General features: G+C 36.9%; 1 long non-coding RNA gene across 2 annotated transcripts in view; it reads right to left on the bottom strand.

Annotated features, from left to right (window-relative positions):
• Positions 1–22,988, bottom strand: part of LOC135579034 (uncharacterized) — a 116,493-nt gene that overhangs the window by 77,125 nt on the left and 16,380 nt on the right. The gene's annotated exons all lie outside the window — the stretch shown is intronic.

The raw sequence follows: 22,988 nt of genomic DNA, 5'->3' as shown, positions 1-22,988 counted from the left end.
ACTATATGTGGAGAAGAGTATATCTAAATTTAAAAACCTTCTATTAAAGGGATATTTATTTTGGTTTGACAGCTTAATGATTACAGGTCTGCTCACTGTTTTCTCTGAAGACTTGATCTACTCTAAGTCTAAGCACACTGCAAAATTGCTCTCTAAATGAAAAGCTAGTCCACTTTCAGAACTGGGCAAACAATAACACTTTCCAGGAATTTTTTGAAGAAGTGAGTTCCAGAAGAGACTGTTCTTTAATAAAAAGTATATTTATCTACTCACAGTCAGAATTTCTCTGTGGCTTTCTTTTTCATACTTTTATTAACACACATTTTGAAAACGAGAAGGTGATTTCAGTTAAAATATAAACTTTTTTTTTAAATTCTGAAAGAATAAAACTTCGAAATCATGGATTTTCCAGAAAGTTTCAAAACTTTTTGCAACAAAGCTGAAAACTTGTTTATTTTCTTTCTAAATCTTCTTAAAATAATAAATTGGTTTACATTTTTATTTCATTATTTTTGTGGGGGAACATTTTTAACTTTCACAAATCCGTACTAGTAAGGATGCAGTGAATAAGTGTTAGGATGCAAAGGAAAACATTATTTGCATTTTACTATAGTGAAAGATTACAGGGACTGTTTTCAAATGGGTATTCATTGATGTAATGACAGATTTATTTAAAGTACCTTGACATGTTAAAAAAAAAAAAAAAAGCCCACATCATTCAAATATTTTCCTTGCATAGAGAAGGATCACTAGAGAAGAAGGCAGCTATTGTCCTTGGCCCAAGGTCACACTGATGTCTGGAAAGCTAAATCTCTCAGAGTAGATGCTTTCCCTGGGGAGCAAAAGGGTTTGTGTTTGGAGCAGCATGTGGTTGTGCTGCTGTAAGAGACAACAAGAGTAATTACCAGGCAGGAGTACACCCAACTGTCAATGCTGAATAGGTCCAGGAGAAACCAGAATCTGAGACCTAAATGGACCCAATACTTTACCTGAGGAAAGTTGGATATTTGGACAAAGAAAGTGCTTTGTTGTTGACATTTTTCCTCTGTGCTGAGTGAAACAAGCACTTGTGCACATTTCTGGTTAATAACCTGGATTTCACCCGAGAAATACCTGACATATCTCATCATTGTCATCTTATAATGGATACAGCCTATGATGCTCAGAATATTGACTGACTGTGCCGAGGAAGAAATAATAATTGTATTTTTTCCCTAGGTTTCCCCAATTCATAAAAGGGGTGGAGGGAGAAAATACAAAAGTAGAATTTTCCCTCAAAAAAAACAAAAGCTTTTAACATTTACAATAATTATATTCAACTTTTAGTGAAACAAAATATTTCATTTCTGTGAAATTATAACATATCTTCTGTGACATATTATATCAATGAAGATGACATATAAATAATTCCAGGGCCCTATAGGTACTTTTTCTGATTGAGAACTATGTTTGATTTCATCATCATTGTGGAGATAACTTGTAGCATTCTTACAGTTTTTTCTTGTCTTTCAGGTCTGTACTGTATTTGTGCCAATGTTAAGAGGCATTGTTTATAGATACTTGCTATATTCTTGCAATGAAATGTGACCACTTCAACCACTAGTCCCTCAACCCCAAATCTCACCTGTCAAACAAAATTCAATTTTTCCACTGACTTTCCAGTCACTTGGGGTTTTCTGTGACTCATTCTTATGACTATGTCTTAGCAGTTGTCCAGAAGGTGACAGCAATTATGGATAGCACTAGAAAGCAATATCCAAAGGACATTTAGAGCCTATGGTCAATAGCAATGCATTCTCATAATTTGTTTTTAGCAAGTCCTTCTGAAATATATTTCAAGATAAGTATTACCCTGGTGCTTTTACAAAGACACTAATTGACCCAGATGATCATGTGGTCCCTGTTCCAACAGTCTGCTTAAACAAGGGACCTAACTTTAAGACTGAATCTAAGTTTGTGCTTAGATACTTTGCTGCCCTTGGGTCATAACGAAAGAACTTATTACGAAGTTACAATGGACTCTGAATTTCCTGCCTTTTATACTACAAAAGCTTACCCTTAACCTTCCCGCAACAGGGATTTTTCATTTAATGCCCCACGGGGTTAAAAGACAGATGAGCTGGTGGTAGGAAGAGATACATAAATGCTTTGCACATTGACAGCACCTACCTCGGAATGTGGTTTGCAAAAAAAAAAGTATATGCTGCCATATGTTGAAGAAAGTCTTCATATCTGCTTTTATTTCTTTAACACCTTCCAGACAGCAGAAAAGGACATTGCTCCTACCAGAGTGGCAGTTTAAGTAGTAACACAACCCCTGATATTTGGGAGACATACTGTAATGCCCATCCCCTAGCCCCCGCTGTAGCTCAGGCTCCAACAAGCAGGAAATCTGAGACCCATTACCCTTCCCTGTTGCTTTTATTGTTGCAGTGCACTGCATGCAAACATCTCATCTAGGTGAAATTTTAATCAGTTCCCAGAGTGTACAGAGCACAAGCAAAACCTGATAAAACCACTGCCAGCTTCAAATGAGAAGACTCGTGAGCAGAGGGAGTATTTTGCTATTTGGAATTAAATACCTGCTCACTTACCAAGGCTCAGTGTTAAAAAGAAAACACACACATAAAGATGCACACAAATCAGACAGAATCTAGAAATCTTTGGACCTGGCTTTAGAATTCATCACAAACTAATAGCAAAAATATTTGACATCATAAAAAATGTTAACTGGGTTTGTTTGTTTGTTTCTTCCTTAAAAATAAGCTTTGAAAGCTACTTTTTATGGTAAAAATGACATATTTTTAAAAATAAAAAGAAAAGAAAAAAATATTAATTTGAATTCTGTTACCATTAGTATATTAGAAAAATGTACAAGTCAGTTAGATGTCTTTTTCAGTTATATTGTAATTAAGCAAAACTAAAATACGAGAACGTTTACCAATTTCCAAAAGCGATGTGCTTAAATAGAAAAGTATGAAAGGTTTTTTTCAAGTCTAAAACTGAGATGAGAAGACATAATGTCCAAGACATATTTAAATCCTTTTTTGCAGGGCATATTATTTAGGCCTTGTGACCAGGATGGGTCACAGTGTAAACAAATGAATAAGCAAATAAATGTGAACTGACTGGCATTTTTATTACTTCTATAAAGGTATTAATTTACAAATAGTCTATCATTCTCTCTACCCACTTTATAGTGCAGCCATACTTAAAACTCATCAGGTCTGAGGCCTGTATATCCAATTTGAACAGTGGTGCAGGACATCAGTTCTGATCTCTAAGAAAGCACAAAATATTGACTAGGTTGGGCAAAGGCTTCTGCCCTTATTGCAGTTTGACCACCACATGACTAACATTAGAGAAGTGTGATACCAGCAGTGTCTAACTGCATGTCAGTGGTTAGAGTACACACCTTGGAGGAGCTGACAAAACGTTTGATCCTAAATCAATTTTAAATTCATTGTCTACTGTAAAGTTCACAGATTTTCCCTGCAATAGGACCAAAATCCTGTGCTTAGTCCATCGTTCAGTCCTGCGAGAGCACCTCCAGGTTACGTGCCCTACATGCCTTGACAGAATGTGGACATATTTCACCATGTATTTGAATGCCCAGGAAGTAGTATTATCTTGAAATATTTGGAGTCAATTACATTTAAGCTTCATCAGGATCACAAAATGGTATGCCAAGCAGCATTCTCAGCCTCAGGCTCCCAGGCCCTGTCTGCATCCCAGATGTGGGTTTGCATCTGCTGTGCATCTTCTGGCCAAGGCTTGCTTACCCATCTTCAGCTGCATCAGGTGGTTGTATACCACAGATTCCTCTCTTGAGAGAATTCTGTTACTGGCTGCTTAGGAACAGCTTTAATCCACTGTGAATGGTGGCTCAGCTCAAGTGCCGAACTCCTGGTAGCTCTCATATTACCACTCCAGTGATGTGCTGAGATGTCTCTCTCATCAGACTGTCTCTTCATCGTTTCTTTGGGTAAGTTATAAAACAAATAAATGAAGAGGTCATAATTACAGCTTCTGTTTCCTGAGGTCAAGCAGCTTTAACATAACAAGAAATGAGAATTGCTCCTTACAAATTCAGGTGAGAGACGTGTTCAGTATTTAACAACATACAGATAAGCAAAAGAAACCTTCAGCTCCAGTCTAACCAGATTGCATTAAATGATGATGTTTCAATGTAAAATGTCATAATGCCTTTATCAGTCTTTATTATTTCTGTTAGAGATATTTTGTATTTTGTTCACAATTGCACATAATTTTGTCTGCAGAATTTTCATACACATTTTAATAAAGTTTTTATGATTGATTACTACTCTGACTGTTAAGAGCTGCAACATCCAGGCTAACTGGTATTCATAACCCTTAGAAATGAGTCTTCTTGAATGTCAACCAAGGACACCATGGAATGTGTGTTGGAATGCTCCTCACTGAATTTTGTGGGACAAGTGGATCAGTTTCTGCTAGTTCTGTCAACAGTTTTCAGGGTGACATTATGAAAACCAACATCTCTTAGGCCAAAAGCAAACTTCACACATTTTGAAGTAAATCAGTCTTGGCAGCTTGTATCAAATGATGATGGAAGAAGTTGTGGGAGTTCAGCCCTTCCTGCTTTTATCTGGTGTCCTGTTGTCTGATTAAATGCTCCACAGAGTGGTTTCAGAAGACTGTTCACTTATTATATCCAATGGGCAAGACTGATGTCTGGCATCAGGTTACATACTGGAGAACTGAAACACTCCTTTGAATTTCTGAAATGGTGAGATTTGTTTAAATTCATGTACTGATGTTAACTACATTAGCTGATCCTCCTCTCATTCAATAATTCACATTATCATAACATCTAGGCACTGTCACAGACAGAGACTCACTATATACCATACAAGTCCAAATCTAGGGTGAATCTTTTTCTGTGTTGAAGCATATAATTATTTAGAGCTATGTAAGACACAATTTTACTCACTCCTGCTGAATAACGATACAAAGAGGCAAGTCTTAAGGTGTTTGAGGCTCCATGGAGTAAGATTGGGCTTGCGTTGTCTGTTTCAGAAAAGGGTCAGTTTTGTTGGTAGATTAGCTGTCATATCATATTGTTGTGTGATTTATATCATAGAGACCTACAGTTCTGGATAGGAGCCATTTTTACTATTGCAGGAATTTACAGAAATAATCTCAGGACTACATATCCCTTTAGACAGGCATTTCAGACATGATTAAATGCCTTTGGTGGAAACAAAAATCTCTACTTAGTGCAATGGGTTTCATATGGGCCCAGGAGCCATTTTTCTTCTCCCATTCCACTGGCAAAGAGAATAGCCCATCACCTTCAAACAGCTTCTCTAGCCTGTTGTTTTCCCCCAAAGAAGCACCAGATCCAGTTTTCTCTCATGGATCTTTAACTCTTTGGATCCCTAATGAAACACAGAGACAGAGAAAGTGAGGGAACTAATGGATTTTTATTCTGCAATGCTAATGTTTCACCCCTAGTACTAGTTAAATTGAACAATAACTGTGATGCAGTGTAATCCTGCCTTTGGCTGTAACAGAGTGGGAGCAAGGCCAGAGAGAAAATGAAGAGAAAGCTGTCGGGGTTAGACAGTTTTAGTATGACAGATGACAAACTACAGCACAGTTCAGGGACTCACAAAGTGTCTGAGAAAAAACTGGCATTCAGGCTTCACATTTGCATTTGCTACTTGTGCCCATCTCACAGCTGCTCCAACTTGAAGAAAGTTTATCTCCAAACTGGAATTCTAGGTCTTTCATATTTAGGATCTGGAGTTTTTAGACATCTTAAAGATGGGTGACTCTGATTTGATATTTATATCAAAAAGGGAAGGTAGTTTCAGAGACATATGCACGTCTCCTGTAGCTGACAGACCGTGCTGAACCACCTGGGTAAGCTGCTGTGAGCAGTCAGAGGCAGCAAGAACTGACTTGCAGCAGCGAGTTACATGGTGAATGCATGGATGCATACCAACGTATTTCACTGCACACTTCCCTGAGGGAAAGGAAAATTTTCCAGCACAAAGTTAATCACTGCCACCACTTCTGGCTTCTTTCAGAAGCCAGCCAAGCTATGTATATTTAACTGATAGCAAAACAGAGCTCTCTGCACACAGCAGTTTCCATTTACTGTGCATAACCACAAAATAACTGAAAGAAATGTGAGGAAAAAAATGCAGCAAATAAAACAGTCAATATTAAACTTGGACTGGAGTTGTCAGTGAGTATAGGGAGAGTGCTCTGGTGCTCTGTGGCATCCAGCAGTGCCAGATCCTCTTTCAGCTTGTAGATGAAGTAGATTTGTGAGACCTGAGGGGTGCCAGGGGTACCAGAGATGTGTTTCATATCAGTGACCAGTCAATAAATCAGAAGTGGAAGAGAAGGCACTCCACTCAGCCCATACCTGAGAGCAGGAGTTCATCATGTCTGTGACAACATCAGCAACCATGGGCACAACACTGAGGTGCGACTCCTTCCTCATGCAAAGACCCTTGTTCTTGGGCCTGCCAGAGTGCAAAGGTGCAGCATTCCACTGAAACCTGAAAACTGTCAGTTATAACGCAGCCATTTCTTCAAAGAAGCAGTGGTGTGATGGTTTTCCAAGCAAAACAAAAGGCATACTGCCTACTCTGTCCCACTTGGAGCTCTGCAGTTAGGTTGAAAGGGAAGGGATTTGAGGAGGGATTTTCGGAGAAATGAATAAGCAGAAAGAATGTTGGAGACCAGCCGGCAACATCTGGAAAGAGGGGCTGAGCTTTGGGTTATTTAACCTTTTCGCTTGATCTACATGGGCTCCTATTTTCAATCAACAGTTGAGCAGAACTAAAATAATTTGAAGAAAAAGTTGAAAAGCTTCTTTTAGGACATAACAACACACCTGCTGGTATAAAGTAGCTCAGCTTTTAAAAAAGCATCCAGTATTTGGAGCTGCTTCAACTATAAACATCTGTCTCTTCAGAAATCTGTACACATCTGTATCTTTTCAGTAAAAAATACCTAACTGAAAAAAATGTCATGCAATTCTTTTTGCAGCCATGCTGGCAGGGGAACAGACTGGGACTAAAAGATTTTTTCTTGAGGCAGTGTAAGAAAGATTGGTGCAGGAGTCAGCTCTGTTTGTGTTTACACAGAAGCTTCGGGCACTTGCACTTTTAAGGCTACAATGGTGTGAAAGCTTTGAAGGCCAAAAGTCCCTGGATAAAGTACTGAAAAATAAGAAACATTTAGAGATTCTAGGTTCCAGGTGCCCCCCTCCCCCCGAAATAAAAATTAAAATAAAATAAAATAAAATAAAATAAAATAAAATAAAATAAAATAAAATAAAGGCTTGGTGTGAGCAAAAGGCAAAACAAGCAGTTGAACCTTAAGTTTTCACATGAAATAGGATTCCATCATGGCAATTTCAGAGAGGTGGAGAAGAAGAGAAAGAACCTTAGAGTAGCAAGTGGATGCATGTCAGTTGTGTAGCCTGCCCAATGCACTTGATTAATTTTCTTTCCAATTTTATATGGGTTTAAGTCACATTCTTTAAGCTACCAGTGTGTGATAGAACCCTCAGGTAAGCAGGGACAATAAAGATGTCCAGCTATGACAGGAGTTTGCATGATGAAATAAAAATTATGGCAGTTTCCCATACTTAATACAAGGCAAATATTATATTTTCTGACAGAAATTAGAATAAAACTATGCTTCAGAGATTCAGGAAAAAAGAAAAAAAAAGTTAATGTTTCAGGTACAGCAAATTTCTTAGTGACATGTGACAAGACACAGACTTGGTGCCAAATTCTGTAATCAAAAGGTTCGTTCAGCTTAAAAATAAGGGCATCTTCTGACCCTCTGTTAGTTTCTCTGGTAGCTGTACTGTAGGGATGTTTCTGTGCCATGGTTCTTTTTTATTTTCCAGTAAACATGCCAGTTCAACACTCTTCCTTACAACAACACAAAAATTTCAGTTCTTCCTTAGAGATCATTAAAGCCCATTGGATGACTGACATCCAATTTCCATGTCATTTTGTCCCCAATGTGACTCCATCTGAGCACTTGATGTTGGTAGAGGACAGGAGTAGAAATGATGATCAAACATAGTACAGATGATCTCTGCAATTGCTTTGATGGTGAGGATAGTTCTTTGTTTGATTTGCCCCTGTCAGAGTACAAATCAGAGAATAAAGGAACATGCCATACAAGTTATATAATACAAATGTACAAACCCCCAAGATAAGGGGGAAAAAAGGAGGGGGAGCCAGAGATGAAAAATAGTCTCTTTTTGGGTTTTCTTGGCCAATGATAATACAAATCAGCTACATGAGTTACTCTACTAGGCTCTCTAGTTCTGGTTTAATAACAATTGAAAGAAGTGAATACAGAGGTAAAATACTAGTGAGCTTGATCCTCAATGAAAAATATTGTCTGGCTTACACATTCCAGTGACTATCAGCAATACTTTGGGTGTGTCTGTGTCCAACACTCCTGCCTTAGACCACCAAAGACTTGTTTGTTCATATGAATGTTGTCGCTCACTGTCCCATAAATATATTTTCTCCAGACTTTATGAGGTACTTTTTGTACTACAGTCTCAACCTGAATTACGTCTTAGGTCAAATTCTTCATGTCTTCCTACCAGCTCCTGAAGGATACTTTTCCATTGCTAATCAACTAGTCCTGCCATAAGATAGCTGTTTTTCAGACTTCTGGCAGAGTAGAACTTGTCTTACAGTGAAACATTGTTCACTAAGGTCCCTGTGTGCAAAAATAAGAACAATACATTGATGTCATGCCAGACACGCAGTTCCTACTTCTTATTCAAGCAGACACAGGTCAGGCTGAATCATCAGTGGACACAAGAGTTGTCTCACCTGATTATCTACAACACTATGGAGTTCAAAAATACCTCAGATTTGACCTTTACAAATAGAAACTTTCTCCTTTCCTCTCCCACTCACCCCCCACCTTTGCCCTCCAAGACTACACAAAACACTGCTTTTTTCTAAAAGGCTTTTGTTACTGTTGCAAATATGTCCTGACACTAGGGCAAATCTTCAGCATACACTGAGCAGGGATAGGGGGCAGGACTCCCATTAATAGTCTTCTAAGTTGTTAAACTCTCCTGCAAGCTGTGCTGAAAATGAGCCCTACTGTGCCATGCTGCATCAATTAAGACGCAGTATGTGACCTGAAGCAACAGCTCTAATGCAAAAAATTCAGTGTCAGACTGTTTCAGTTTGTGAGAAAAACAAGGCACAAGAAAGTGGTTGTGAAAGATTTTTTTTATGTAAAGACTCTATATCACCTTGAAAATCACAGATCCTTATTGTATCTTGTTATTTCTACTATAACAAATACTATGTTCACAGTTATACACTGAAATAATATTACGTTTTTGCTCTTTTGTGCTTGATTCTTCCAGCATGACTGTTTCTTTTATAGTCACTTTGTCATATTATTGCTTGTATTTTTTTATATTACTCCAACTCACTTCAGGTTGCATATCATTTCACGGTATTACTGTTTTCAAATAACCCCTAAAAAGACCATTCTATAAGAGAGAAGCATCTGTTATTTTTGGCTACAACATCAGTTTTAATTTCTTAATATTTGCTCAAATTTTATAGTTTTCTCTGTCTACTTCTAAAATGGCATTTCAGATATTTTGATAGCTAAGAACAGGATAGTCAGGCTTTCATCGAAGCTTTCATGTTCCGATTTCTTGGGTTTTTATTTCCAGTGCATAGAAAGACAAAAAATGGAAGTATGTGATTTTTTTTTTTTCCGTAATAAAGAATACATTTAGTACTTCATTGCCACTTTCCACATAAAACATGCAGGGAGCCATTGCTGTGGACACATGTCAAAGACATGTTTCAAACTCTCTGTTTGACAGCAATCTGATGAGAAGGCTGCATGGATTTGCCCAGTCATCTGACATTTAGTTCTCTCTAAAACATACTGACAATAAAAGACTTGTGCTCTTCATTTTAAGTGGAACTATTTGACCCTTGCCTGCAGGAAAACAACAAGTAAGATACATTAATAGTTTAACCTGCGCTAGGCAGTAGGACTTTTCCCATTTTTAACATTCTGATCTCTTTTACTGATGTGTAATTCACAGGAATTATCCATCAATGTACTTTCCATATGTGGCTATACTCAAGGCCCAGCCAAACTAAAACCCCATCTGGGAAGACCCACAAGTTTTAGACAACCTCAGTATGCAGGATCACATCTTTCTTTCATTCATACTAACACCTTTTACAAGATGAGTGATTGAACTTCACTATATCTAGCCACTTAAATGACGGAAGTAAACACTGTCAGGAAATCCTGTTTGCTAGGAAAATGCAAGTAGAAGAATATAATTTGTCACCCCATGTTCCTTAGATGGGGAGAAAAAAAAAAAAAAAAAAGAGAGCTCGTCAAAGACTTTGTAGCCCTAAATATCAAATCACACTTCACAAGACAACTAAATGAGATGAAGATCACAGAACAAACTACCCTATAAATAAAGACCACCCAGAGAAAGACAAATATAGCAAGCCAAACAGAGACATAACTAACCACTTTACACAGCAAATGAACACAAATTAACTAAGACTGAAAATCAAAGTAAATTACATGCAATCAAGGGATCAGAAAAAAGGCAGATCCTAAAAGTATTGCTGGCTTATTTTCATCTCTCCTTTTGTCTATCTGATAATAGCCAATACCACTAAGCATCTCACATCACCATCACTGAATTAAATTTATCTGATTAGAGGAATTTCAGTATTTGGGAGGATGTGTCTTATACATCCAGGAGTGTTGTGTTTTAGTTTTAAGGGTCACTGGAAATAAAATGCCCCTGTTTGTTTGTGACTGACAAATGACATTTCATACCATAGATCTTTGCCAGGGGTAATTTCAGTAATTCTTTTCCTTTTCCTCTGACAGCCAGCAGCAAGAACATAAGAAAAAAAGATTAACCTTTGGAAAGTCTAAGGAAATTCCATGAAAACAGAAAACACACAGGAAAACCAAGTAGTGAAAGATAATTATAAGTATTAGACTAATATTAAGTCACAATTTCACATTAAATTTGAGTCATATAAACTTACACTCATTCCCAAGAGAATATATTCCGAGTGAATAACAGAAACCCTACTCCTGAGAACTTGTCCAGGTGAGCAGTTCAGCAGCTTCAATAGAGAGACTTATTTTTTCTGAAATGGAGCATATGCTTACAGAATGGGAAACTGGGAATGTTTTAATCTTTTTCCACTGATTTGGGATACATCTGCTTTAACTTTGATCCAGCAAATGCCAGAGACAAACAACTGCATCTTTCCATGGGTGATCAAGTCTGGTGCTTACGAAAGCATTAACTAAATGAGTTAGGAAAATGAAACTGTTAGATGATGCAAAATGTGAGCAGGAGCACAAAGTGAAGGAAGGAGAAGCTGAACAACTCACTATGGACTTCTGTTATGTGGATTCCATTTCCTCAGACCTGATACAGAGTTCTCAGTGATTTCTGTTCCTTGTTTCCCAAACTTTGAGGATAATTCCTTCTATAATCCCATAGGTGAATTTTCTGGAACAGGTATGTCTAGTATAATACATGGGCAATGCACTCATCTCTTCCATAACTTCTGGGCTCCAGCAGGACTAATGGGATAGGAAGCACCATCTGCTTGACCATTTATCACTTTATTTACTCCTGAAATGGCCCTATATCTGGATAATGCCAACATGTGCTTCTTTTCGCAAATGTTTTGAAAGCTGACAGATTCCTAACAGATGCAACTCATATTTGCTTCTGGCTATTACAGGGGCAAGTACAGTAATCCCTGTAATAAAATACTTATGTCCATACACATCCATATTGTTTTCCTCTTTCAGTCTAGGCTTCGGTTTAACAACAAATTATGGTATGGGGCTCAAAGCATTTTCAATGGAGCAGTTTTCCACCATCAAAAAGTGGAGTGCCGATAAAATTGAAAGTTTCCATGTAAACAGACTGATATGGGGAAAATGTTTCATTAGAAAATATTCTGCCAGCTTGACCTGACTGACATTAATCTCTGTGTCTGCCTTACATGTTATGTCTTACGTCAGAGGCCTATGTATAAACCAAGTTTCAGCTTGAGGTAAGACAAAAACTGCTGTATATTGTATATGTAATTATATTCCTTCGGACAGACCCTGAAACTTATCTGATGCCCCAGTGACTTCTACCTTTGTTTCTTCAAGCCAGCAGAGCTTCACAGAAGACCTGGGATCCATCTGTGTGGATACAAGGGCAGAAATGGAGCGATAGGGCTGAATACTATGACCACTATTTTCAGCCTTTCAGTGTATGAATTTAAGACCAATTAAAAGGTAGGCTGAATTACTTATTAATTATAAATCGATACATTACTACTTTAGTTTAACATTCCCACATCACTGAGGTTACTTGAATAGGAATTATAAGATGGTCAATGTGTATTTTTCTACAATCATTTGAAATTCCACTTGGTCACAAGTAAAAAAAAAAAGCTATTGAGAAAAAGCAAATTGCCACTTCACTGTAAAGTGGATTTGGCATAAGTCAAAGCCAGGTCTTCATGCACGATTCTGTAGTTATACAGAGGTGTGTATAGTGACATAGAGAAGAATTTTGTATTAGACGGTTTATTTTCTTTATTACTTTATATAGAGAGATGAGTCAGAGAAAACAAAAAAAAGTAAAAGATAAAGTAAAAAATGTAGCCTTTTGCTGCATAGTTTAAACAGGGATTAAAGCTCTATAGTTTGAATAAGGTCTTTGTAAATCTCAGGAGAGGTTTTGTGGGGCTTTCATGAGTCAAATGAGCATAAATTATTTTGGTAGCAATACTGGCACAGAAAGATGGTAGCAAAGAACAAGGCCACACAGGCTTGTAGTTTAATGGAGGTTGAAAGGCTCTTTTTGTTGTCTGATAAAAATAGTAATGCTCCAATATTTGTAGCAAAACAGAGTTACATTCTTGCAATTTAGAGGAGCATATAATTTAGGTTTGGTACAATACCAATTAAAGCACTTGCCAAACCTAAGTCAATGCTAATCTTAGACTACTGTTATAATCCTTGAAAGACTGGCTTCAAAACCTGTGAATTAAAACAACACAACTGAAAGTGAGAACAGTTTCCTTATCTCTCGCAGCAGAACAAAACAGACATTTATTTCAGCATTACCTAATATTTCTATTAATTAAAAAGACATTAAAAAAAAACCCTACTGTATATCATGTTCTGCCAATGCAGACATGTGTTTTAGCCTTTGCACTACCTGGTCTATAAATAAAATGTAGATATATATATATATTGATTTGTTTCTATAGCAATGTAAAAGCTTCTCTTGAGTTTCCAAGGTAATATGCAGCAGAGCAACAAATTAGAAAAGTATAAGAAATGTTCAGCAAGGAACGGGCTTAGGCAGTGCCCCAGGCCTGCAAGCAGAAATGTATTCTTCACTACAGTAATCTGAAAATGCTGCTTGAAATTAAAATAGAAAATATCATCTACCAGGTTCATATTTTCATTTGTTATCAAACACACTGTAGAAATATGCTTTTGTTTGTAATAATTCTCATTCTTGTTAGTCCCACTGACAGGAGCAAAGGATGTTCACTTTAATTTTTTTTTGAATATGAAGCTGTCTACGAGGGTTTTAGAAGCTCTGATACAAAACCTACTAGAGTAGTGGTGGCTTCACCACTTCACTATCACAAGAGACTACTTTGTCTGTGTACAAAAGCTGAAAGGAAAAGAAAATACATCTTAGTCGTAATACTATTGTTACATCCATGGCTCTACACTACATCAATCTTGAAAAGGGCTTCTATCCTCTTCTAAATGAAGGCTCCCAATCTAAAAAGTCTCCATCCTGTTTTAAGAAACATCTCAAGTAAGAACTAAGTCTATATAAATTAGTTAAGCCTGTTTGGACTTAAATGTTGGCTTGTTCAGACAAAATAGACATTTTAGAGCCAAATCTGTCATTTTTTCCTTGATATTCAGGGAAGAAAAACAACAACAACAACAACAACAAAAACACACACACACACAAAAAAAAAAAACAACACAGAAAGCAAAAAACAAACAAAACAAAGCAAAAAAACAAACACCACAACAGCCTTATTGTCTCCTGTGGTGGTTTTGGCTAGGATAGAGTTAAATTTCTTCATAGTAGCTACGTTTTGTCTTTTTGCTGGAAACGGTGTTGATAATACAGGGGTGTTTTAATTACTACTGAGCAGGCTTTACACAGAGTCAAGGTCTTTTCTGCTTCTCAGACAACCCCACCAGTGAGTGAGCTGGATCTGCACAAAGAGCTGAGAGAGGACACAGCTGGAACAGCTGTCCCTAACTGACCAAAGAGATATTCCACACCATATGATGTCATGCTCAGTATATAAAGCTGGGGGAAGAAGAAGGATGGGGCTGACATTCAGAGTGGTGGCTTTTGTCTTCTCAAGTAACTGTTACACGTGATGGAACCCGGCTTTCCTGGAGATGGCTGAACACCTGCCTGCACATGGGAAGTAGTGAACGAATTCCTTGGTTTGTGTTGCTTGTGGGCACAGCTTTTGCTTTACCTATTAAACTATCTTTATCTCAGCCCACAAGTTTTCTTACTTTTACACTTCTGATTCTTCTTGCTTGAGAGAGTCCAGCACAGAGCCACGAAGATGACTAAGGGAGTGGAGCATCTCCCTTACGAGGAAAGGCTGAGGGAACTCGGTCTCTTTAGCTTGGAGAAAAGGAGATTGAGGGGTGACCTCATTAATGCTTATAAATATGCAAAAGATGAGCATCATGAAGGTGCAGCCAGGCTCTTCTCAGTGACAACCAATGATAATTGGGCAATGGGTGCAAACTGGAACACAGGAGATTCCACTTAAATATGAGAAGAAACTTCTTCGCAGTGAAGGTGACAGAGCACTGGAACAGGCTGCCCAGGGAGGTGGTGGAGTATCCCTCTCTGGAGACATTCAAAATCCACCTGGACGCCTTCCTCTGTAACCTCATCTAGGTGTTCCTGCTCCGGCAGAGAGATAGGACTAGATGATCTTTCAAGGTCCCTTACAATCCTTAACATTCTGTGTTTCTGTGATTCTGTGATGCTCTTCCCCATCCCACCAGGGGGTTAGTAAGCAAGCAGCCAAGTAGTGTTTAGCTGTCAGCTGGAGTTCAATCACGACACCTCAAAATAGTTCTAGATTCAAACAAAGAATAGTTACACTAAAAGACTGTCTCTGTTGTCACACATCATCTCTGGAACTGAAGGGTTTTTTTTGAGTTACATAAACAATATTAGTGCTCAAGAAAGGATTGGTTTACTTCACATGAGATGGGAGGTCTTACCTTTGCAGATACTGCAAACAATCTAATCACTGCTAAATACTTCAGCCAACATTTCATGGTTTAGAAGCAAGAGTAATAAAACATATAGTGTCTAACTGCTCTAAACTCTCAGTATTGACAGCTCCCCCCATCCTGTTCATCTAAAGTAACTGGTATTGCTTTATTTTAAGAGAGAAGTGCTTTTTATGCAACAAGTGATCATTATTTTTTTTTGGGGGGGTATGTAATCTTTCTCTTTAATTTCTCACAGGAAAGCATCAATAAGCAGGAAAATTATTGACTGAATTGTTTTTTCACAACAGAATTCAGCCTGAAGAAAACTAGTTGTTCAGCAAAATCTATCAAGTTCAAAGTTAAAAGTTTCCTTTTGTCTTATCCAAAGATTGTTCTAAATTATACAACTTCAATGAAAATCGGAAATGTGGCTTCATACTTGAGGCTCTCTAACTAAAATATTAGCTGACCCCTGCTCTTTTTTTTTTTTTTTCCTCACTCAAAAGAAGCATACAAGAAAGAAAACTCCTAAAAAGCACTGCTATAAACCTTGCTATATAAAAAGCATTGGTTTGGTTTTGGGTTGGTTTGTTTGTTCTTTGTTTTTTAAACAAGGGTTAGGTCTTTAAATCATGTCAAAAAAAGGTAGTTCATTCAATAAATTTGGAAGTTTTTAATGAGATGCCTTCACAAACCCCTCAGGCAATTTTCATTAAACCTCACTCACCTATCACTCAAGGATATGGAAAGACTGAACACCAAGTCAGGAAACACAGAAAAAAACCTGGGGTCCTTTTGAGCTTAAGACATGGTAAGAGTTTCAAAGGAGACCTGCAACTTCCTTAGTATTCCAAAACTAATGCTCCTGTAGGGAGTTAAGTCAAATCTCTGAAATGGGATGGACAGTCTCTATCTGGTTAGTGACAGGTGTCTCCAGCAATTGAATTTTATCATTACATCTTACTTTCAACTTGATTTCCATGGCTCTTGCCACAGATGGAGATTCCTTCAGTACTGTTTGAAACATGAAGAGTTAAACCAGAAAAAAGGCTTATGAGAAGTATTTGTAATATTCACTGCCATGGAGGGTATGTTTAAAAGCAAACAGAAAATGGTAACAAATATTTACATCCATTTAATTTCCTGTATCAAATGTTGAATATAGCAAAATGCCATAGTTTAATCCTTCTCTGTATAGCAAATTTCTTTGTCATTTTTCTTCATTTGTAAAAGGTTTTCAGTTGTGTGGATTATATTTCACCTTTTCAGCCTCAGAATCTCGAAATGGTGAGGCCTGCTCCAAAATGTTTATCTCTACATCTTGCCATTATAATGTTACTAAAAAGGTTCCCATCAACTGGAATTTTCTTCTGTTCATTTGACACGAATCTCGATTTCAATATAGGTTCTGAAGACTGAACATTGGGAAGTTTTCATGACCACTTACCTTTCTTTCAAAATTCAACTAAAATATATTTGGAAAATCTGACCTGAAGACTCTGAATTTAATAGGAAAATGGGACACCAATGGTTGGTTAAATTAAAACAAAGTTGACATGAATTTAAGTTTTGAATAAAAGCACAAACAACCTTAATAGTTGCAGCATTATTTGTGGAACGTAACAAAAATGAAATAGACAAGTAGAGGGTCAGAAAGATGAAAAATAAGTATATGTATATATTGTTTTTGTACAGGCACTGTATAAAGTGATTCTCTAAGGAATCTCTGTATGCCCTATTAGTCTTATTAGAGCATCAAATTATTTTTAATGTTCACTTGCTTTTTGTGTGATATTTCTAAATATATAGTTTATTCAGTATTATTAAACTTAATGAAATGCAGCAATTAAAACTATTTTCTTGTCTAGAAAGATTTGGACAGATGAAAATAAGTATTAACAGTATTAACAGACTTCTGTACTTCCCAGTACTTTTTTTTTTTGACTAATAGCAGAAAACAACAAGAGGCAATAACTATTGCCTTACATTCATGTACCAGAGTCCAGTTCAACTAGTGCAGAAGTTGTATTTATTCAGTATTTTGTTTGCTTATGTTCTTAGAACCACAGTTCAACCATAAAAGTCACACACAGGTTGGGAGATGCTGGTTGGCCTGACGTATGTTCAGTGATAGTGACTACATCTCATTTACATAATGCCAATATTTGTTCATTACTTATAACAAACTGGAGGACGCCCCCCTACACATGGATACACAATTCAGTGTTTGTGATTATGAAAGTTTTCTGTCTTCGCTGCAGTTTAGTCTGCACTTCAGCTGGATCTTCCTGCCTTCCTGTTTTGAAATCTGGAGGCTACACTGCAGCACAAAACATTCATTTGTTTCTGTCTTCTACAAAAGTCATCACTTGAAAGCTGTGCACTGTTGATTACTTGATCAAATTATTTCAGGAACATCTGTAGTTGCTAAGGAAAAGCTTTGAAAGCACTGTCTGCCTATTCTATCACGTGTGTTTGAAGAAATTGCAAGTTTTTTAGTACAGAAGACTCTCACACTTCAGCAATTTGGGACATCTATCTCATTATTTTTAAAACCCTTATGCTTTGCTTGTACCCCAAACCCACTGTTTTTAATTTGACAAATAAATAAGGCAAAATCTTCTCATCTTGGGGAGATGTATATACCTTTTTAAGTTAATGAATGGAAACAAAGTCTCATCTGGTACTTTCCACTTGAAAGGAACTAAGAGTTGCAGGGGAGTTGAAAGAGTTTTGCTAATGATATGTACATATTTTCAAATGGTTGCAGATCACAAGCTGGTACAGTGGATGCTGGAAACTGCTAATTATAGTAAGCAGAGATGTTGAACTGTGTGTGGTCACAAGCACAGGCTTCTGAACACAGTGGTTCCATATCCCAGCAGAAAATTGTTCAACAGTCTAGTTCACATAGGTGTATTGGCTATGGAGAGTTATGGGGAGAATTCTCATTCATTTCCACATAGGTTAATTTACAAGATCAGTGGATTTCTTTGTGCAAATAACATCACTGAGTGTTTTCCAGTTAGTTTTTATTATACTACACATGTGTTTGAAGACCAAGCTTTTTTATCTTGGGAAGTTTCTTCAACAGAACTTAAACATGCTCCCCTAAGCAGAAGGTCTGCTATAGGCAGAGTTGTGAATTCACTCACTTCAAATGATGTTCACTCATTCCCCGATTTTCCTGTTTTGCTTATTACTCTTAAATAACAGGATATTAGTTCCAGCTGTGACTTGTAAATAACCTACAGACACAGATTTATGGTGGACCAGGAAGGCAAAATTATTACTACAAAAAAACAGTCATATGATGTACTATTTGACAGATACCTGTATAGGATATCTTTCTGCTCATCCACTGACCCTGTCTATGATATCAGTACTTGGGTATGTCCAAAAAAGTGTCTATGACTTATTCATGAACTCCATCACTGATGGGAGGTACCAACGCTCTGCACCAAGGAAACAAACATGATATGTCTCAATGAGGTTGAATTTGTTTTGTTCACAAGGTAGTACTTACATAATTAGTTCCTACACCCACAGATATGCAAGTTTTCCTGCACCTGTACCTCTTGCCAGTGCAGTAAATCAAACAGACTTAGAACATATCATACAAATTATACATGTGTAAAGTTCTCATGCAATAAATATGGCGCAAACTATACACATACGTCTTCAAGGTAATATCTGGCAGAAATATGGGAGCCTTTGCTCATCTGTTGTGATAAATAGTCAAAACCTTTTGTGAACAATAGCAAAATATACAAGATGTGATCTTCTCCACTGTCAACATGCAAGTATGTGCTTCTGAAAAGACAATCTACATTTGCCTTTTCTGAGCTCGTGAGTAAATTAAGACTTATTTGAACTTAGCGATAGTGTTCACAGTTTACAAGGAATGTTTTTATCTGACGGATGAGGACACCTTTTCCTTCTGTTCAGGATCCTTCAGCCTAAATTTATTTTCTTTCCATTTAATTAGAGTAATTCAGAGAAACTTGGAAAGGAAGAAATCACATAAAGAACTAAGAAAAAAGAATCTGGAAATCACAGACTCCCAGCATGTTAAGGTCAAGATACAATGAAGGAATACCCTTTTAAAACTGCAGACAGTATTTTACACAAAAAGGAAAAAGGTGAATGCATTTCTGTTAAGAAGGCCTATGCATTCTTAACAGAAATACACCAGACAGACGTTCATCCAGTATCAGAGTCACTCACTGCTAACTACAAGACCTGATGGAGTTACAGTGCTGGAACTCTTCTCCACGTGCAATCCACAACCTTTTCAGCAACATACAGACCATAGGGATGTCAAGCTTGTAGGAACAAATATCTCTGACAGAAGTTTGTTTAACCTGTTTTGCAGCACTTCTAGGAAGGAAACTCCATAAGCTTCCAATGAAGTTTCATAACTCTTACAGGTGTCACCTTAGCTAACTCTTCCTGGCTGACAGTTACTGCTTGTTCCTCTGTCAACAGAGAAGAAATACATCTACTACCCTATTCATTATTACTTTTTACACAGTAGACAACTGTTACCACATCTCCCCCTTATTATTTAGACTTCTGTTTCCTAGACTTTAGAAAAACTAATTAATTCAGTTAGTCCTTCTAAATTGTTTTATCCAGAGCTCTTCTCATTCTCACTACTATTCTGTAGATCATCTTCAACCTGCAGTGGTAGCACTTCCAGGAAGCAGTACCCAAGTGAAGCTTTCGAAGTGTCACATTGACTAATCAATTCCACCACCTCCTTTAATAAATTCCTAGCAATACATGACAGAACAAGCTTTGCCTTTCTTCATCAGCATTAAACTAACTGTTCTTTGTTCTCTGACCCACTGCTGTTTTCTGATTATTCTTCCCATTTGTCAAGACCATTTTTAATTGTGATCCAGTCTTGTGAAATGCTTGCCAAATCTGCACCTGCTGGTCAGTTGGTTTGTTCATTGATTTATTTATTTATTGCCTCATTATCTTCTAAGTAGTTATAAATGTGTTCTGTACAGTGTGTCCTGGTGTCCTGCTGGCTATCGAAGTGAGACTGACTGATTTAGTGTCCCTTGGATTCTCCTTCTTATTTTTCACTTCAAAACACTTAATTCCTTCACAGCGAGAACATTGAAACACCATACTCTTGATTCTAGCATGAGTTCCAACTACCAGATTGTTGCATGAACAGAAGGTAGCTGTTCCTTTCACACAGGTATTCATATCTTAAAATAAGCAATGTCTACTCCAATTTGAAAGGAATATTGCCCTGTTGGTGTTATTTCAGATATACTGCCTGTTTTGAACATGACAAGCTCCAGAGGCCATAAGACATTCAGTTTCTGAAGCTTGTCTCGATCTGTGAGAGGAAAGGAATTACAGGGTATGCAGGGTTTATTGTTGGCAGGTATAGAAGGAGATTGGAAAGATGTGTCATTCTGCCTACAGTGTAATGGGTAAGTTGAGCATGTACAATATCTGAAAAAGTCAGCACACCAGCAATGAGAGGGAATCAAATTTTAGTTCTGGAAATAACAATGGCATTGGTGGAGTATACTCTGGAATTAATTTACTAGTATTCCTGAACAGGGTACTGCTCAAATATTTGCTGCAATTGAAAGCAGCAAAAATGCAGAAAACACATCCATTTTCTCTTCTTGAAGTGATATGTTTAGTTTAATTAACTAATGAAATTGATTAAATAATTCTGGTTTACAGAATGAAATGTCAGTGGACATTTTGGAGATTCATGCTAAAAATACAGACCATGAAGAACATTCAAAAGCAGAAAAACTATTTAATGATAAGTGTAAGATGCCACTCTGGTTTGTAAAATCACTACAACAACTTTCAAACCATCCTTATAATTTATACACAATTCAAATAACTGGATTTTTAACAAAATTCGATCAGCACTTCTATTACTGTTAAAGGCATGTTAATTTTAATCAGCTGATAATTAAAATCTTAGCTAATTGTCCTGCAGCACCAAGACACCTATTCTTTCCTCACTGATAGAAAATAATGATTTCAAGTTTTCATAACACTCAGAGATCCATACATAACATTATCATGAATTACTGGACAGATTAAAAAGAAGAGAAAAAAGGTGAACATTAGAGGTGTTCTGATGGCTAGAAACACATAGTGATGTGAAAGACCAGTGCATTAAGTTTTCCTTAAAACTTTTGCAGTCTAATATTGAAAATATCCAATCTCAAAAGAGTAATAACCCCGATCATGAAATGTACAATATTGTTAGCTTAGTAAAAGTTTGCTGAGGCCACTGTATTTGTCCAACACTTTGTATGGAAATGTAAGCAAACAGTCATAGTTTAAAAAAAAAAATATATATATATATATATATATACACAGTAGATATGTAGAAATTATCAAACAATAAATCATAAATGCTCATCTAATTCTTCATTTGTTGTTTGCAAACTAGAATATTTTGCATAACAATCATTTAAAGAATTTTACTGAGTAAAATTAATTCCACGTACAAGATTTCTATTAAGCAACCAGATTGCAAAGTCGTGGAAATAAAATCTTCTTTATGAGCCATAGTTAGGGTACAGCACATTTCCTCCCAAGCTGAGACTGTATTACATTCAAGGTCTCTTGGGTCCTTTTGGTTTGTGTAAAGGAAGCCTAAGACATTTTTCCTACTTTACTGACAGAAATAAAAGTTTTATTACCTAGTTATCTAGCTTTGCCACACTTAAAATGTCTAAGAATCTGAAATACTCATGATTGTCAAGCTTAATGTTGCTGGTAGTCCTTTGCTATAAATTTAAGAAACAAAATTTCTCCCTTAACAGGTGATGACCTTTTGATCTAAAGTAAACTCTTTGAAGTGAATAGGTTGTCCAGCCAAACCACTGATCAGACAAGCCTGGTGAACTGATCATGAGCAGCTAGTAATCTCCAATAAATGGCAGTCTGACAGTTACTGCTAGTAATAAGAGAAATGTAAAGCAAATGCTCACACAACATAAAAGGTTGTCAAGTAGAATACATTTTTGAAAGTATTTCTGTGCTTTTGGACATTTTCGATTTGCATGTTAGAATACATCTACTCATAGAACTTTCCTTCATGAGCCTGATTTTTTTTATTAGAAATTTCTTATCAGTGTGCAAGCACTTTTTTTTTAAGAACTGAACACTTTGCTTTCTATTTTAGCTTCTATTTCTGCTTTGCCTCTTTGGTTTTGTCCCTAATTCTATCCTGAGTTAGACATACACAGAGGTTAGTAGTGCCACCTTCTAGATTATAATAATATTTAGATAAGAACGTGTTTTCTGAATCACTTAGTAATGAAAAAAAAATTCTTAGAACCTAGCTGACTGAAAGTAGGCATGCAATTGAAAAATTCTGTATAATAGGAAGATCTGGACAGCAAACAAGAAGTCATATTTCCTTCCTTTTTAATATTGTTCCCAGCCCAAGTGAGTTAATGTGAGAATCACACAGTGCCTGGACATGAGGCAGCTCAACGTCAAACCAAGCAAATGGTTTTTCTTCACTATTGAGAGAAGTGACCTGTAGGTATCTCTCACACTCCAGTGTCTCTTTGGAGGAGGTGACTGCTCACCTACTGCCAGCCTGGGAT

This window comes from Columba livia, chromosome 3 (genome assembly GCF_036013475.1).
Source record: "Columba livia isolate bColLiv1 breed racing homer chromosome 3, bColLiv1.pat.W.v2, whole genome shotgun sequence".
Classification (NCBI taxonomy): domain Eukaryota; kingdom Metazoa; phylum Chordata; class Aves; order Columbiformes; family Columbidae; genus Columba; species Columba livia.
The sequence above is the reverse complement of the archived record's forward strand: the minus strand, read 5'-3'. Positions and strand labels throughout refer to the sequence as shown.